The sequence below is a fragment of the Malaya genurostris genome, chromosome 3 (assembly GCF_030247185.1).
Source record: "Malaya genurostris strain Urasoe2022 chromosome 3, Malgen_1.1, whole genome shotgun sequence".
Taxonomy (NCBI): Eukaryota; Metazoa; Arthropoda; class Insecta; order Diptera; family Culicidae; genus Malaya; species Malaya genurostris.
Window position 1 is genome coordinate 11,150,618 of NC_080572.1, and position 19,144 is coordinate 11,169,761.

General features: G+C 36.8%; 1 protein-coding gene across 4 annotated transcripts in view; it reads right to left on the minus strand.

Moving 5' to 3' along the window:
• LOC131439146 (putative uncharacterized protein DDB_G0277255) overlaps positions 1–15,793 on the minus strand; it is a 70,025-nt gene extending 54,232 nt beyond the window's left edge. For 2 of the 4 annotated variants that reach the window (XR_009231065.1, XM_058609820.1), the window contains exon 1: positions 15,091–15,793. The gene's annotated coding sequence lies outside the window, so the exon portion shown is untranslated. Of the gene's footprint in view, positions 1–15,073 lie in introns of all 4 variants that reach the window. The other 2 variants (XM_058609822.1, XM_058609821.1) reach the window with 2 other exon arrangements.
• Between the last annotated feature and the right edge of the window lie 3,351 nt (positions 15,794–19,144).

Sequence of the window (19,144 nt, forward strand, 5' to 3'; positions counted from 1 at the left end):
TCATTTGAAAGCCAAATAATTAAGAATTAAATTTAAAGGCTTATAATTAAAATTGAAATTGTTATTATCCGAACTATTCAGTCTTTTGTAAGACTACCACCAAATAAGTCTTGTTAAGGCTTTTTGCAAACTTAGTAGTTCTTAAGACTCTTAGGATTTAAACTAGGAGTGTATTCTAGAGAAAAGCCGGGGTAAAATAAATGATATTATTAATAATAATAATGTATTCTAAAAAATTGGCAAAACCGTTCATTACAAATAATCGCTCAAAACTTAATAGTTCTACCGAAAGAATTAATTCTATTGAACCGTTATTTCGTTCTTCTATTTTATATATCATTTATTTTATACCGGTGTTAACCTTTTTGGTTTCTTTCTTCTGCAACTTTGTATGTTTCATCGAAAATAATATGAGAGCTACAGATTACAGATTCAATAATAGTGAATACTATTTGCATGTATTTCTACCAACAATCATTCTTTTTTTATACGTTATCAAAGGTCACGAATGTGTGTAACTTCTACCAGATTCCTGAAACCAGGAAACATTCTGAAAAACGCTACTAACTTGTATATATCCTCTAAGAACTCGATTTTTTTTTCATTTCTATATAGAGAACTATCACTCTTAAATAAAGAACTCAAGTTCACTCACTCTTGGAGGAGAAATAACTTGTTGAACTGTTCGTGAACGGATTACCCATCTCTAGTGTGTTCCAATACTATATTAGCCTAGTATAGTCTAAAAAAAGTATACCTAAGGTTAAAAATGAAGAAGAAACAATTCTACTCCCGATTCCATCTAACAACATATACGATATTCTTTCAAATGTGAATTTTGGCGAAACAGAACAAAATCCTTCTAAAAATCTTAAAATGGTCTTGTCGCTCTGGTAAAACAACAACAATCTATGCCTCTAGTGACTGAGATGATCTAAGTTTTATTCTTCGTCGACATCAACACTCGCATTTTTGTAAATCCTACTATGAAATCCATAGGTAATGATGTTTAATATAAACTGAACAAATCAACCATCTTCTAAACATTTCTAGGGTTTTTTTACAAACTCTCAGAAACCAATTTCAGCTCTCAAAGAAGGAAATCAAATACTTACTGCAAACGGTGGACAAGGTCAAAGTCGAAAGCTTTTTAAATTTTGTGAATCCTATTGAAATCAATACCAAGATTACAACACAAGTATTGTCTCAAGATGACATTACTGAGACGAATTATGATGAAATTAGGACAATCATAAACCCACTCAAAAACATGAAGTCTCCTAATAATTTTTCATAATTTTATTTATACATGTTACCTGATATTTCTTTTGCAATCATATTATGCTAACTTAAACTGAAAATTAATAGAAATCCAGCAAAAGCATCCGTTCGATGTGCTGTTGTTGATAACAACTAAGAAATGCTTTCTGATCTATTAAAAATTGCTGCCAAACCCTTACAATTGTTGAACGAAACAAAGGATCAATCTCCAATGGATTGTGTACCATAAAACCTGTGTGGGACAATATGATGTTTTAAAATTTTTACTGAGCTTCTCACTTAAACACAAAATGGAGTATTGCCTCTAACTTTTCATTTGTTAAAACAGGAAAATCATGATATACTACGATAAGGGATTTCCGGATTTGCGCTAAAATTTCCAAATTTTTGGCACCCTGTTACATGGTAGGGTACCTGTTCCAATTATCAATTTAGTTCACTATTCTAAAGATTACTCAACTCACAATAAAGGTGACCAGCGAGACAATCAAATTCGAGATCTTCGACTCGACTTTAATGCACAACTTTTCATCCTATCCACTGACTCAACGCATTAAACAGAGATAGCAGATTCTACTCTGACTAATGGTTTTAATAGATGTTCTTCATGATGATTACCATCAGATTGTATAGGCAAACTTTGAAAAAAGAAGGCGGATGTGCTATGTTACAGACATAACTGGAGTACGTGAATAAAAATAAAACTGAACTGCGGGAAATATTTTAATGTTTCTAAAAAGAACCGATTATCGGAATTTATTCAATGTTTATAACTGTTGAGTCTTTTCGGGCATCATTAAGTTATCTACCCCAGGATTAAAATTCTGAGCCAGGAATGAATTATAAAACTGTCTTCAAGAACTAAACTCGAAATCTGGGATAAGCTCGGAATTCAGTTGCAACATTCTGGTTCGGAATCCAGATCAAGAAATCAAGTCATGTATTTAGTTCGATGGTTATGGAACTAAACATATTGTCAAAATCAAGGTTCCGAATTTAGTTTCATGTACTGAATTTTTTTTATAGATTCTTAAGTTGAAATCCCACACATAAATTAAGGAACTAATTTCAGTTTCAAAATCAAGTCAGGAAACCAGAAAAATTTCTGGTTTCTGAAACCGAAGTCAGAAACTAAATTCTACACCTGAAATTAAGTTCCGAATTCAGGTGGACAGAATCCAGGTTCTGAATTCAGTTCTAGAATTCAATTCAAAATTCAGTTCCCTGTTGCTGACGATTGCATGCACAGCGATGCCAACCCTGCGGATTTTTCCGTATATCTACGGATTTTCGTCTTTTCTACTGAAACACGGTTGAACTTTTAGAAACCCAGTGGCGTCTCGTCCTCATGTGCACCTCGTGCACTGCACAGCCGGTCAAATTGAAAAGAAGGAATTACTCAGCAAAGTACTGAGATTTGTTGTTCTCTCTGTCACGTTCAGAAGAGGCTTCAGTAGCTTGTGCTTATGGTAGTTGAAAACAAATTGCTGTCTTAGATGCAACGTCGAAGCGGTTTTATTGATGAAGTTATTGACAGAAGTTTAATAAAAATCCTATCCAAAAGTATATCGTTATTTTATTGTATAGAAAAGCACAAGCGAACATCCATTCCTCAATCTTGAGTTTTCTCTTACAAGGAACTGTTACATCTGATATCATACCACATAATCAGTGCACAACCCGTATGTTTTATCACGAGACGCCACTGTAGAAATCTAAGAATTTTGTAATTATTTCCTCAAAGATTGCATTTTTTCTAAATATTTACAGAAAATGATTGAATATTGTCACATCATTTTCACAGATTTTTTTTCTTGCGTGCCCAATTATAAAAGTTATCAACCGTCACTAACAAGGATGGCGTATCAAAGAACGCTTTCTACCAACTCTTCACACAATTCAATCAGTGCCTTCAAAGAGAGACGGATGTCATCGCAGCAACAAAAAACCGGCATGGTTCATTTAACATAGAATGGACACTAGTACGAGAGTGAATTTCTCTCGATGACCTGTCTGAGCATCACGAGTTAGCACGCTGCTGTGGGGATTCTCTCTGAAGCAACAAACGGTCGCTTATTCTCGTTTCGTGTTTCGATTCTATATGGGCAGTTGATAATTGCGATAGAATCATTTTACTATTGCCGCTTATTCTAACTATGTGCATATAACCGCTATGAATCAGCTGCGAAGTCTATCGGAACAGAATGTCAAATTCCACAAAAGTGATTTAATACCAATGCTTTGCTTGTTCTAGCAATTCTTCCACAGGGCGCAATCCTAGACGCAATTTTTTGTACAATTAATATGTTAAGTCTGATGACCATTCTTTAGTTCCTTCAAAGTGACAGATTGTTCAGTGCACGAAGTGCACATGAAGATGAGACGCCACTGCATTATCATATAAATCAAAAGAGGGCGTCAAAGCATTTGTACAGGTTATCGTTCGAAAAATAGGTAGAATTCACCGGTCACATCAAAGTTTAAAGTTGTCATCTTTAAGAGAAAAAGCAAACCGGACATTTTAGATAGCTAGTTTTTAACCGTGTCAAAAAAAAATTGCAGCTTCTGGATCAAACCCAATTAGCCGGTTATTAATACTGGACTGTGTTCCATTCACGGGATTCAAAGTGTTTTCTTTCGCAACCATCACCACCGGATTCACGTTGCAGTGTGCTGCACCGCAGGGGTTTCGCTGCACAGTTAGTTTTTTTTTATGGTTTCAATTTCCGCTTAGAGACCCCCTTGCAAGATGAGCTAGTCCAGAGGTGTCATCCTGCTTTTCTGTGCTGCCATGTGGTGGTAAAGGAGATAGAAAGGTTAAAAATAACACGAGAAAAAGAGATAAACTAATTTACATGAATTATTACTGTTGATGATTTTTTAATGGGACATAGGAGTGCACTGCCGGGGAAGCCTCTCTGCGCCATGCCATAGATGATCGCGTCAATTCGGGTGCTTCTGGACAAGCACCGGTACGGCAAAGAAATAATGAAATCTGGAACCGGAGCGAGAGGAACGGGGATAGAAGGCAGATCGCACCGGTCGCCGTCTTCGTTTTGTTTCCCAGGGTATCAATCATATGGACAAGCCAACCCCCGTCGGTTGCATCGAACTGCACACGACGCGCTCGGGCAGGAGGTTGTTACAACTCCCGATCGTTATGGTGTAACATAATCAAACGATTGTGTAGATGTCTATGTCAAGTTGAAATGCCTAGTTACACTAGCTGAGTAATTTGAACTGCTAGGCCACGGATGAGTCAAAGACGAAACGTGTGCCCCAAAATGTTGCGATTTTTTTTTCAATTATAAATTTACTACACTCGCTATATCGGGTATATTTCGTATCGCGATGGCATTCGGCCGAACCTGTTCCCAACCTGAGCAAGTCAAAATTGTGTTGGTACGATTTAACATCTATTCATTCTTTTTTGTCTGTTCTTCGACTCAAGTCGTCAGGGGACCATCGCCATCAGGTCTCGTGCTTTGACTGGACGTAGTTCAATGTGTTGAAGTTGATTGAGTAAACACACGCACATACACAAAGACAGAGACACGGTTCCACGAATGACAGCGCAGCACAGTGTATTTATTAACGTTGTATTTATAGTGTGGTTGAGTTGTTTAAATGCAGCTGCCAAGTGCTATGAACTGTCAAATCAGTCTGCGAGAGGTTCGTGTGTGAAGTCTGTGTAGCCGCTCTTAGGGGGTTCTCGTTTTTTTTTTCTCGATACTTGTCTGACCGTCGTTAACCTCGCGATGTTACTGCCTATGTGCCGACATCGTTCCCGTTCAAGAGGAAGTCTGTTGAAGACCTTCGGGCATACGCAATGAACTCATGAATATGAACTATACATGAGATATGTTTTCGAAACTGTTAGAAATGACACAATCAATTCAAGACATACTGATCGACGTTTTGCTTCCTTTTTATTCATTACTGACGAAGGCATCTGTTTGCTGGTTAACTACTTTGAATATAAACAATTTTAGAATCGTGAAACCGCTGAAATTCCACAAACTGACACACAGAATAGCGTGACTGGGTCCCATTTATTGTGTACAATCAATTCACCTGAAAACGTCGGTGTCAGAGGCACCGGCTGGGAATTCAGATGCTATTAAAAACTTCACACGCAATTTCTGGTGACCGATTTCCTGAGAATTGTGCGCCGCACAATAAGGAATGTAAAACGTTTTCGCGGGAACTGTTCGAATGGTCAAATATTAACCGAGCAAATAGATCCGTCAGTTCCGTAGAATTTAATTAGGAATCTACGATGTTGATTGGTTTCATGCTTCAAGGAGCAATCTCAAACCATTCAGCGGCAAAGTCGGATGAATTTGGTTCGCATATTTTCCTCTCACGGAATGGTTTTTCTTTTTCACTTTCATATCAAAATACAAAATGCGTCAGCGCTAGTTGAAAGTAGGACAACGTATGTTTGATGAGCGAATCCAGTTAGGGACGCAAATCAGTTGGATAGGATCATCATCGATGATTTAAAAAAAAATTCAAGTATTTATTGGAAGTTTGCCAGTTTAGTCTGAGTTATGAATATTTGCTTAAGTCCAATCCCGGAGAAGCAACTTATGCAGAACCAGGATTATTTTACTTCTTAGAAAAATTTTGTGTAGAACTCAAGTTGAAGAGCCCAGTAAAGAGATTATTGTTTATGTTAATTTCCTCTTGCTTGACATCTAAACGTCCAACTTACAGAAAGAACACAGAATCCCAGCCCTTATACCCATAGAAATCTCTAGCTCCAAGATTTATATGAATGAGTCATCCTCCTTTCGTTAAATATGTGAAGCACCTATATTAGACCTACCGGAGAATTACATTTTACATAACAACGAGTCTGATGCAGGTAACGAATCACGTGCATTAGAATTATAGCATCCTTCGAACTATTTCCATCTACCAAAAATTTTCTGGCATCGCTTAAGTATACATCCAACTATCTGCGAAAATAAATCATGCACACAATTCTCAACCAACGAAACTGTTTCCTCGCATTAGTGGTGTCCAATAGTCTAATGATGGCATATGTTACATCAGTCGCTGCGCATCTGCATGATCATGTCGCGCTTGATGACGGCTTTACCTGGTCACGGGAACAAAGGAAAACTTTTAGATTGCTTTTGCGTCAACCGACAGACAGCCTGTTCGACGACGAACCATTCATAGGCAAACAGAGCCAATGAACACTCGGCGGCAGCTTACATAGGAGCGTACGTAGGAGTTGTTTTCTGTACTTAAGCACGCAAGCAGGCGCGGAAGTTTGCTCATTCAGAGTCGCACAAGCTGACGTATTTTGGTTTTCTTATGCTTCCAAAACCACTTCAATTAACGCCAACAAGCAGGCTTACATTTTCACATGAAATTCCTGGCCATAGCATGCGGGTGGTATGATATGACCAGCCCCGTTATCAACCCGTCTGAAATCTTTCCAATTCAGCCTGCCTTATCGTATCTCTTCATCGGAACGCGATTCATCATTTTCACTTGCGGGTAGTTACGACGCCAACAATAAAAATGCATAAACGTCACAAACGTAATCGCGCAGTAGGCGATGACCTTCACTCTCTCGATTAGCCGGCACCAGATCGATGCTATGGATTTGTCTGGACGCTAATTGGATTCATGGAAATCGTTTGCTAATGGCTATAATAGTCGATATGATAGACAACACATTTTGTGTCATAATTAATATTTGCATCTGAGCGCAGATGTTCATTATTATCTTTCTAAATGCGAGATTGCATGATCCAATGAACTAACGACAGACTTCCAAGAAAAGGTCGATAAATAAATGTACAAATATTTGATCACTTCGTTGATGGCTTCCTGGAACTCGGCAAAGGTCAACGATTTGTACTGTTGGTTTGATGTCTTCCAGTCATTCTCATGGAAACGTAGCATGTCGAATTGATGGAAATTTACTGAAACTGCGCTTGAGCTGATTATTCAATTTAGGACATTTTAAAAAAAACCTGCTTTAATCCACCTAGTGATGCAATGATGCCTTTCTCATATCAATCATACTCTCTGTCGTATTCATCAAAATAATTTTGTTCGATTCTTGGAAAAATAGCCCGAATCGGTTTGTTTGGCCGTCTACTAATAAAGGCTATCGATTGAAATAATTTTCAAACCAGTTTAGAAAAACGTTTACGTTTTTTGTTTCGCCGCTTTAACCCGATCAACAGAGCATAACAGGATTCTATCAAAATTATATATGATCCTAATATTTATATCTCATTATGTTATAAATATGATTCCAAATCAGAAGCAAACATTCAGATTTTATTGAAAGTATAGCAAAACTATTCTGGAGAATTGAGAAAAAAAGAGTTCAAACACTTTTATCGATCAGGTTTTTGACTTTCAACCCGAAAAATGCTATGCTTCAATAAAGTGCAGTAACAAAAATTTTTTTTCCAATTTCACATAACTGTAGATACTCTTGAAAACATTAATTTCAGTTTTGCAATGACTGAGCGGAAACATATATTGGAGAAGCCAATAGAATGAAATACTAACAGAAAAGATGATTTTTTGGAAAAAGATACGCTCAGAGACAGGACTCGAACCTGCGTTCTTATGCATTCCGTGTATACGCGCTGCCATTTCGCCACTCTGAATCTTGTTTTAGTCACTCTAAAACGCCAGTCAGACACAGTAGAACGTACATCGAACATGGTCTACATCCTGGCCGTCACCCAACCGATACCTTACATCCAAACATCTTCTCTGTCCATCAAACACTAGTCTTCTTGCTTTATACCTATTTATCCGATCAAGCATTGAGTAGGAGAGTGTATTTATAATCGCTTGTCACCTTCTTTAACATTAAGTTGATATTTGATTTTGAAATGACGGCCAAAATTTTTAATTTGAGAACGTTCCTAAGTAATTCCTATTTAAATTGTGTAAAGTTTTTATTCAAATATTAATTATAAATTGAAAATAATTATTTTTCAAGATAATTGTACGCTTTTTCTCTTACGAATAAAGAAAGATAAGGGAAAAGCTTTAAAACTCGAATAATAAATATTTAAAAAAGTGAATCTGTTGATTGAATTCTGCAATGTTTCCTCAGATATGATTTTCACAAGCTTGGAATCAAATGAATGATTGAATTCTTCAATTTTATCGATGACCGATATTTGTTTCCGAAAACACAGAGTGATAAGTGTTGAGAATTTCTAAACGTCTTCAAAAGTGACGCTGCAATAAACGAAAAACAAAATCTAAACTCAGCTCAATACTTTTTCGATTTATAGGTCTTTTAGTTGCAGATTGAAAATAGCGACTTTAGTTTTACCGGACCCCGGATGTACTGGAAATAGAGAAAAAAATTCGTAGCGATTTATCTTTAGTTCTTTTTGTACTTTACACTATGTTGATATGAAGATTTTTTACGTAGTGCTAAATAAAAATTTTTGCTAATATTACATTGAAAATTGTTCACTGGTGGTGCTGATGATATCATCATGGCCTGGAGCATACTAAAGTAATATCGAATCATTTTCACAATTTTTGGATCCAATATCAGTAAAATCGAAATGAGTTGGTTAGGTCATCAATTAATAAGATCTACAAATTGCAGATATCGCATTTTGCCCTTTGTCATCTATATTATTTCATGAACATTTTTACATATCATATCGAACAATCAAACCGGAATAAAGGTTCAGTTTTGATGGTTTTTGAACATTACTTGCGAGGCTTCTGGCTGCGGACATCGCAAACTAATGTAACTAATAGGCAATTGGTTGATCATCAATCATAAAAACTTACTACTCGAATCATTGTCTATACACTTCTTCTGATTTTCACTGTCTTTCAAACGAATTTTTATTCTAATCTAAATTTACGAAAATCGATTCAGCCATCTCCAAAAAAACATAAGTGCACAGTTTAATCAAATATACCCGCCAATCGTCACACATACACGAACAGACAATTATTCACTACATCAACTGAACGAGCAAACTGTTTCGAATGTTATTTGAAAGTCGGCCCTCTTGGTACAATGAAGAAAAAACTGAAAAACTATTATTCATTAGTTAACTGTCTCAGATTCTATAAGATAGGTAGAGAAGAGAGCGATAGATTATTTTTGTAGCAATTTAAACTTACACTAAATATTATATGATGCCAATATATCCTTTCAGCCTCAGTTGGTTCTCATGCCCGATGCAATCGTAGCGTATGTTGGAAACTCAAAACTTCCCGGTTCGGAACCAGCCGCTTAACTATAACTGTTCATGACATTTTTTATGACAAATCAAATCGCCTAAAGGTATGCAATTTCATCTTACTTCGGAAAATCTATTTTTAGAATTGCACTTTTCCCCTCAAAAAATGGGTTATAAAAGCTGAAAAGTCGTACTAAATTTGTAACAAATTTAGATATAATATTGATATTCACATTTCAAGGTTTGTAACAATTTTGTTATCTCCTAGGTTAAATTGAGTTATAATTTTTGTTATTTTAACTATTAACGAGGCCAAGATTATGACTAAATTAGATAGAAAAAACGAAACAACCCCAGATACAATTTTGTTCTCCCTTGTTGATCGGGAAGTGACGATATAACATTTTTAACCAGTGTTGCTAAGCTCGCTTATATTGTGCAGATAATTCTCACTCATGTGCCATCAGTACATCTGAAACCCGTGTGAGTGTGCTCCCCGTGTTTATTTTCGTCCTTTGTTTGGCTATCGCAATGCTCATCTGTGAGTGGCGATGAAACACCGAGCACTCCTATCGAGTATATTCCACCACTCACTCTTTCGTTGGTCTACTAGTCGGTGTGCACACTCTTACTGAAGTTGTTTCTCATAGATATTCGCACTCGCTCTTACTCACAACTTGGCGCCCACTCGTACTCTTATAGCGTATTTGGTTTTGGTCCAATGCGCGGTAGCTAATATGTAATCTGATCAAGCTCGTTCATGCTGATTAAAAGCAGTAATGACAATAATAAAAATCAATATCAAAACATGATTTGTGTAACAGTTTCAAAAATATTAACACTATTAACTTGAATTTCATACACAGAAGTAACAGGACCGCAGCACTTGGTTAGAGCGAATACAAACAAGCGTTCAAACCAACCCGGGGGCAAGAAGAGCGTTCTACAAAATGCTATTGTAGCCAACGGCCGTTCTGCGAGCGATCAGAGTGCTCAAAATATGGTGAACAAAATATCGAATAGTCCCTTGCTCGCGTTAAAGATATTCTGATCGATAATTTGCAGGGAAGTATGGTAACAGGTACCGAATGAATATGAAGTTGCTAATGACATTGTTTTTGATAACCATTCTTCTTAATTGCTTTGATTTTTTCAGAAGGATGCTTGCCACAGATATATGGTTCCTCAGCAGAGGGCTGGTTCAAACGCTGCGCAAAACCCTTCACTCCTGTTACTTCTACAAATCAAATTTAATTAATTAATACTGTACATTCTTTTAAAAAGGATCAGGCTACATACTAATAGCATAAGCTGAGGTCAAGTTGTAGCATACTCGTGCGGCTATCGTTGCGCTCACATACATTTCGATTTACTAAGTTAAAATCGACCTGTGCACCATACTGCTAGCGCACTGGAGGAGTTCTCCCACTCCGTGCGTATTGATTGTCACTCGCTCTTGGAGTACGAACATAATCTGAAATAGTGCGAGCAAACTCGCAGTAAGTGTTTACTTCTGCTGCCTCTCACTCATCGTACCCATAAAAAACACCACACGTGTTTAAAATGTACCTTTTTGTGAGTTACTCATAAGCGTGCGCGGAGGAGTGAGTGTAAGTTAGAATACGCCTCGCACTCGTTCGAAAATCTGCTGCGTGCACTGAGTTCTCGCTCTATTAGCAATTTTGTTTTTAACATAACTTACTCACAAAATTGACTCACAAAATTGATCGTACACACGAACAAATATCACATTTTCACTTTTTGCTGTTCAATTAGTAAGTTTGCAGTAACAAAATATATGTAAATTCAAGGTTATATATTTCATGAATTGGAATAATATACATTTTATTTAAATATCAAGCTTCTTCCATTTGGTGGTTCGATTGCAGCAAAAAAGCCTTAGTTCTGTCTCTCAAAATTGATCGATTGATATCAAATTTAGTATTTAGTGTGGCCTCCCTTAGTGTTGATTACGGCTTGCAAACGACGGGGCATTGAGTCCACTAGTTTCTTTGTGCAAGATGCTGGGATGCTTTCCTATATCTCCTTTATTTTCTGTTTCAGCGTGTTTTTGTTTGATATGTTAATATCGTTCAATCGCCGCTTGATTTCATCCCATAGGTTTTCGATAGGATTCATGTCTGGTGACTGTGGTGGTATTTTTAATTGCTTAGGAACATGAGCGGTGTGTTTTGGTTTATTCTCTTGGAAACAATATCCTGATGACAGTCCTAATTTTTGTGCATTTGGTTTTAGGTTACGTTTTAGGATATCCATATATAGCATTTTGTCCATATTCCGGTCGATAAACTCCAGTGTTTCTGTGCCTGAAGCTGTCATACAACCCCACAACATAACACAGCCACCACCATGTTTCACTGTTGGTCTCAAATTTTTATATTTTAGGTCTGTATTCGGCTCTCTCCAAGCAATTTGCCTGCCATCAGCTCCAAAACAAATTATTTTTGTCTCATCAGTGTGAACAAAATATCGTGATTCCAAAACTCCAGCGGTTTGTTTACGTGGGTTTTGGCGAACTCAAGCCGCTTCTTCTGATGTACTGTTGATATGAATGGATTATTACAGGGAACACAACCTATCAGATTAGATTTTCGGAGAATGCCGCGAAGAGTTTCAGTTGAAACAGGTCGGTGGTTGATATCTTGAAACACTTGCGTCGTCAATTTCGGTATACCTATTTTCTGGTTATGTCTTACTTTACGAACTATAAGCCGTTCGTCAACTTCCGTTAGGATCTGTTTTCTTTCCCTTTGCAAGGTTATGTGAACTTTGTTAGGTTATAATACAAATAAAACGTTGACACTAGAACACAATTTTAATATACAAAGAAATTAGAAGTGTAAACTATCAAATAGTGCTGTTAGGTATTAAACTTCTAAAATAAACATGCATTAAAATATAGGAAGTTTTGCGTATGATATATCACACGCTAGAACATAATGGGTTAAATACGTTGGTCATCGAGCTACCTGTTATGTTTTATATTTTCTCACACTTCAGAGTTGTAGACTGAAATTATATGCTTTGAAAAGTATTTATAAAACTCCGAGAACACACACTACAGTTTAATTTCTCGACGAAAAATATCTTCACATTTATAATTTAAAGAAACCTTTCGTCTAAACGATATATTTAAACATGGTAACTGTAAAAGATCTTGACTGCAAAATATAATGAATTTAGAAGAATATTCTGTAGTCAAGTTTCGAAATAACTCTAATTTTTATATAAAGTGCGACATGAACGCATTAGTTGTGTTCTGTAGTAAAGAATGCTTGTGATAGTTTCTCTTGGTGAAAACTGCTGGTTTCAACACTTCGAAAGTAAAACCAGAAACCAAAACCCCTGAATGACTAAACAATAATTACTTCGAGCCAAGCGTTATGCTGCTTAGTAAAATGAAAATGGTGTTGGAGTACAATAACTTTGCTAAATGAATGCTTCAAGAGACCGATTTCTCGAAATTTTCAAGATTTAGAGTTAATTAACTTTCGGGGAATTGATATGAAGTTTTTACGTCAACGGTTTTTCCAAGTTACGTTTCGGTTCGTGGAATTACTTTCTTGAAACACAAAACCTAACCGCTTAATCAGCTCCAGTAACTGCACTGGACCAACAATAGCGACAAAGTTCGTTTAATAGGATGGGAAATCCAATAAATTCGATTCCATGTACGCAAACCAATTATAGGTTTGTTAGGAATTTTGTTTTTATTTCAAGTATGATAAGATATCAGACAAAGATAAGAAGTTAAATAACAAAATGACGTCAAATCAACATATTTTCGGATTTGAAATCAGATAGCGTTTTAGAAAGCATCTGTTTTCGTCCACTTATAGCAGACATTCTCAGTTGAATGATCCTCATTTCGATTATCCTCATGCCAGTCTTAAACCTACACGTTTTTGTTAGATCGTGGAATGTGCGACAGCATGCTCGACCGATGCTTATCTTTGTGTCGCATTCGAAAAAGTTTTTTGCAGTTGTTTGGTTCGATTCCGGAACTGGTTGATACAACCGGATGAGATCGCAACTCGCAACTGTGTATGAACGGAAATTCGCACATCATTTGCTTTTGCAAATATTCTTCAACACATGCGACACAACCGCATCGTTGCTGTCGGGGCCACGCGAAAGGTTTCTGGTTTGCAATATTGACTCAATCCCCGTATTGTCCTACAGCTGCCCGCCAACGTCATTTGGCTGTGCGCGTCTGTGAATGTTGTTTTTCTCTATCGCAATCAAACGTGGCGAAAGAAGATTGCTTTCAATTGATTTTCCGGTTAAACTGCGTCTCTATTAGGCTCGTTGGGAAGTTTTAGCGAGTGGGCGATCTTTCTTATTTTTGTATTCACAGAGGCAACAAATTTCTTCTACAACCAAGTACTAGTGCCTGGAAAATATTCCTCGACGTAATGTTCACCACAATACTAGATTAAACTTTAGATGATTCAAGAAAAATTCACGCGTTTTTTTTTTTTTTTTGATAACGGCCAATAAGTCACCTGTCAACTTCCACTTTCGAAAGAAATTGCAGGCGAGCTATGGAAAATAGAGTATAAAACTTAACACCAGACGAAAGAGAAAACTTTTCTCTGCCGTTTACTATTATGACTTACTCTCAGCGAGTACCGAGTCATTCGAACTTACTCTTCAAAGTGAATGTTGATTGATGGCTTATTGGCCGTTATCAAAAAAAAAACGCGAGAAGTCGTTTCCTGTCGTAGAAAAAAAACGTTGTTCAGATGGGCGCAAATCGATGAAAATGATTACGTCGCCATGGTGAACTAAAAACATCTTACGTCATCTTTTAGCGTTCGTGACCAGCAAAAAAAATGCTCAGTGCCAACCTATCGATAGTAAAGCGATGCGGAATAAGCTGGTAGTTACTGCTCTTCGTTGTTATTTCGTTGAAATTAACACATTTTCCCAGTACTCTTTCCTTTTCGTGAGCGTACCCTGGATTTCATACAATCGAACTTCTGGTACGGTAAAACAATGAACGGAAGAACACCAAAATAGGCATGTTGCTACCGATAACAATGGTCTACTGCTCCAAGCAACAACGGTGTGAAATGTTTTACTGTGGCAAAAGGAAGCAGAATATCACCAGTAAAATGAAAAGCGCATCCATGCACTTTGCTTTTGCTGTTTTGATTTTTTTTCCGTATATAAAACACGCCACTCACCGAATTGCAGTAAATAATAAACTTTTCCGCAACAGCCTTTCAACTGTGCCGCGATAAACATAAACCGATTGATGGTTAGCAACAACATACAGCGGCCACAGGCTTGTTGTTGTTAGCCTTATCAAATGCGCAGATAAGACGTAAACAAAAATATAAATATTTTAATTTCACTTCCTTTGCTGACAGTGTTTTAACTTCATCCTATCTCATTTTCTCTTACGACGGATTCATACTGCTGAATGCTATTTAGCGGTATTTTATAATGGTTTACAACAGCTGAACGCAAATGGGTCGAATAAAAATTCATTCATGAAAATTTGATGACCATAATCCAGCTACTCTGGCATTCATTTTTGCTCTTTTTCTCCCGTATACCTGGAGGCAAAGCTTACTTATGAAATCGCTCGTTCCGTTCTGTTCAGCTGCAGTCGTTGTGTGATAGTCAACTCCCGTATGTTATTGAAGATCTACTGCAGCTTCTCGTGCAGATCCGTCTTTTTTCCGTCGCACCAATACGATCGAATCAGCATCTAGCAAAATATACTGTTCATTTTGTTAGGTACATCTTGCCCTTTCTTGAATATCTGACTAAGTCTTCTTCTTGATGTTTTTTTCTTATTTTGTTTTGTTTCTTTTCACTACCAATGCTTCACACGGTCCAGCTCACAAAACACGCACACAACGAAGCGGAAAGTATTTACACACATAAAATGCCACGGCCTCAATTACGCACACAATCGTAGAAATTCAATGGAATTACTTCATCAGCAAGAAACTGTTCCTAGCATACCACACAAAAACTAGGCGTTCAAAGATCTGTATTTTGGGCACTAGAGAAAGTATGTCCAATTTCCACAACAATTCAAAAATGAGCACAAACAACTTGCTTACCATTTCCAGTAAGCTTTAACACCGAATTCACACTACAAATCGGAAGAATCTGACAAAATATTCTGCTTTATTTTTACCATCAAGGCAAAGCACTGTCCGAAACGGGTTAACCACACGGTGAAACAAGCGAGGAGACAGTACCGTTCGATTGCCTTTTTACTTGTACACACGTCGCGTGACAGCACTCGAATGATGCTCAAATGCAAGCAGAGATGAAACACTGAAACCGCGAGTTGGCTGTGCTCTTCATCGACATCAGAGTGGCCAGATTATATTTCAAAACTTAATAAACGCTCCGTTTTTCGATAGCAGGAGTTCTACCTCCATAAGAGAGCGAAGTGTTGGGTTTACGTGACTGAGTGTAATAAACATCAAATAACACATCAAAATTTGATCTTGTACCATGTAAACTTTTACCAAAGCAATTTATAACCGTGTGATTCAGAATCACATAGTTTGTGGCAAATGAATACACTAGAAAAGGTCCTCTTTGTTTACTTTCTTTTCCGATTATTACGGTTCTATTGTCAATCCTTCTTTCTAACTCCACATAGAATAATGATTGAAATCATCAACTTTCGATCTGCAGCTAGGAAGTTGTTGGAAAATACAGAAATATGCCGTAATAATTGAACAAGAACGTAAGCAAAGAGCACTTATAACCTTTTTTAATGTTTATCGAGCAATAAGAAAATTTCGGTTCAATGTAAGTGTTCACAAGTGCTACTTCATTCATGAATAAATCAGCAAAACGAAAATCACGTTCCATCGACCAATCCGTAGGTCTGGCCACCCTGATCGATATTGCTTAAAAGCACAGTTGCCAATGTTCCAGATCTGGTATTAGCAAAATTTTTCTTATTTCGACAGACTTGGATTTCACCAGATTATCTGCTTATGAAATGCCAGGTTTCAAATTCTTTTTAATTTTTAATAAACTTGGAACAAATGGTTCAAAATCGTCAAGTAAAAAAAAAACAACAAAAATAAATGCCTATGAAGACCTGGCGCAATTAATTACAAAGTTTCGCTCAAGTAGAGTCAAACTTTACGTTTGTGTGATGCTTCCAGTTACTATGCACAAGTTCTTAATTTATTAACGAGTCGAAGACGAAATAGATTAACTTATTTTTGTTAACATAGATGATGCCAGACTTTGAAATACTTTTCCTACTGAAAAAAACAGATTTAATTATTTGGCACTTGGCAACCCTGCTTAAATGAATAGCGGCCCTTACACGATCATTAAAAGTGTCATTACTAAGTAATGACACTTCTGCTCAAACGCTCGTCATTACTGCATTAATGTACATCATTACTTTTTAGCATTACACGTTCATTATTAATGATGAGTATTTTTAACTACTCCAGCAATAGCAATAGCAATATTTTTATTTTCGTTCAACTGAAAATAAATTTGATTTGCCATTGAAACGTCAAGGTTAATGAAATATTAACAATTTAAATCTACACTTTGTCATTTTTTCGCGTATAGTTCTACAGATATTCAGCACTTCCACAAAAAAATATGAAGAAGAAATAATGTTGGTAATGATGGAAAATCTGGAATTCCATCATTACTCGTGTCATTACTGAACTCGTAGACCTTACACGATCATTAAAAGTGCCATTACTTTTCAGTAATGACACTTTTAATGATCGTGTAAGGGCCGCTAATGTGCTAAGCGGATATGCCATTTATACAGATTTATCTGCATTATACAAATTTTTACATACGCATACAGAATAAAGATTTTCCAAGATGCAAAAAAAAGCTTTCTCGCATGAGCAATCTATTACTATTTGAATGCAGTGACGAAAAGCAAAGTCTTGGCGTTACATTCCTTTTATGGAATTCGACCTTTCTGTTCCAACAGACAGATGGAAATAATTATTGATCATTGAAATTTAATTTTATTACATACAGATAAATACAGATTTTTTATACAAAGTAATACAGACTTCCTATGAAAAAATCTGGCATCTCTGGTGCTAATCATACAAATGAGAAAACGAGAGCGCACATCGAATCGTATTGCGTTAGTAGAAATGCGTGCGAAAGAGCTAGCAAGAAGGAATTGTGCAAGCAATAGAATGGAACAGAGTTGCCAGGTGAAAATTACAAATATCTTCAGACAGGGTTGCAAAAGTACACGCTGCCAAAAAAGGCGGGTGGGTAATGTCAGAGACATAACTGGATGTCGTGAATACGAAAACAACTGACATGTTCCTTAACACTTGCGAATATCAATTGTATGAATTATGCACGCATTCCCCTTTTTCACATTTTTCGCAAAAACAAAGAAAGCTTCACTTGATCTCGATTACTGTGAATTTCACACAGCGAAAAGTGCACAAATCTAAGCAAACTGTTCTTGATTTGCAGTAAACTGAGGATATTTTCCTACGATTTGCGAACAACAAATCCTAATAGTTCTTTAGAAAACTTTTAGAGCCATTAGAACGGCTGATATTGTGCAATGCTCTCCACCGTTGTTTTTTCCCACTGCTAATGACTGGCAGCTGTGACGTAATCGCTCTTGTCGAAAGCGTGCAGACGACACAAAACACATCTGCTCGCAGTGGCGATTGAATCCAAACTGATTGAATTTTTGTTAAGAGATTTCCTTTTATGTGATTTCGTTTGTAGCTTTTTCACTAATGGGCGGTCCTAACGGCTATAAAAATAGCCGCATACAGAATTTTATTGAGGAACTCAATTTGGTCCGTCGCTGCTGGTTGATGATTCCACTCCCACGACGTCTGCTTCCATCGAACGCACGAAAAGAAATGATCGATTTTCGACCACGGTTCCCCTTTTATACGCATTCAGTTGAAGATATGTGCCTGACTACCTCAAAATCGTCGTCCTTGCGCGAAAAACCCAAGCGAAAGTAAGGTGTTTTCCGCGTTGCTTTCAAATTTTAAGAAAACTTAATTTTTGAGTTGTTTGTGGTTATCGCACACTGTTCAAAATATTATCCTGAATTCCTGATCATATTTTTGATGAAATGGTGAAAGAATTATGTTGCTACCATTAATACACGTCGAGATATTCACGATTAAGTTCTGCCCATTCTTCCATATGGCTACTTTTGAAAAGGCGCCCCATAATAAAGTAAGTCGTATTCACGACAAAAAAACCCAACGGTTGACTTAAATTTACCTAACATGAAGTAATCAAGCATGTTTTTTATTGTTGGGTGAAAAGTACTGTATTGATTGAGTAGTTTTCACTCAACAGTTTAGTTTACTTCAATAAGTTGCTGTTGGGTGAAAATAATTTTGTGTGTTGCATGGCAGAAACTATCGGTCAGATTTGGAGCATTACTCTCACGGTCGAATCTCTAAATATACGTGCTTTTTGTTTATAGGTAGCTTTAGTTATTATTATCGCTAAATAATTGGAGTGAAGGATTTCTCAGAGTACCGTAATAATCCAAAGACAAAGTAAACAAAGAGAATCTCTCATTGTTACATTCGTCGTTTTAAACATTTCATACAGATATATCCGAAAAAAAATGCAATTTACAAGTATGTCTTGCTGGCAGCAAT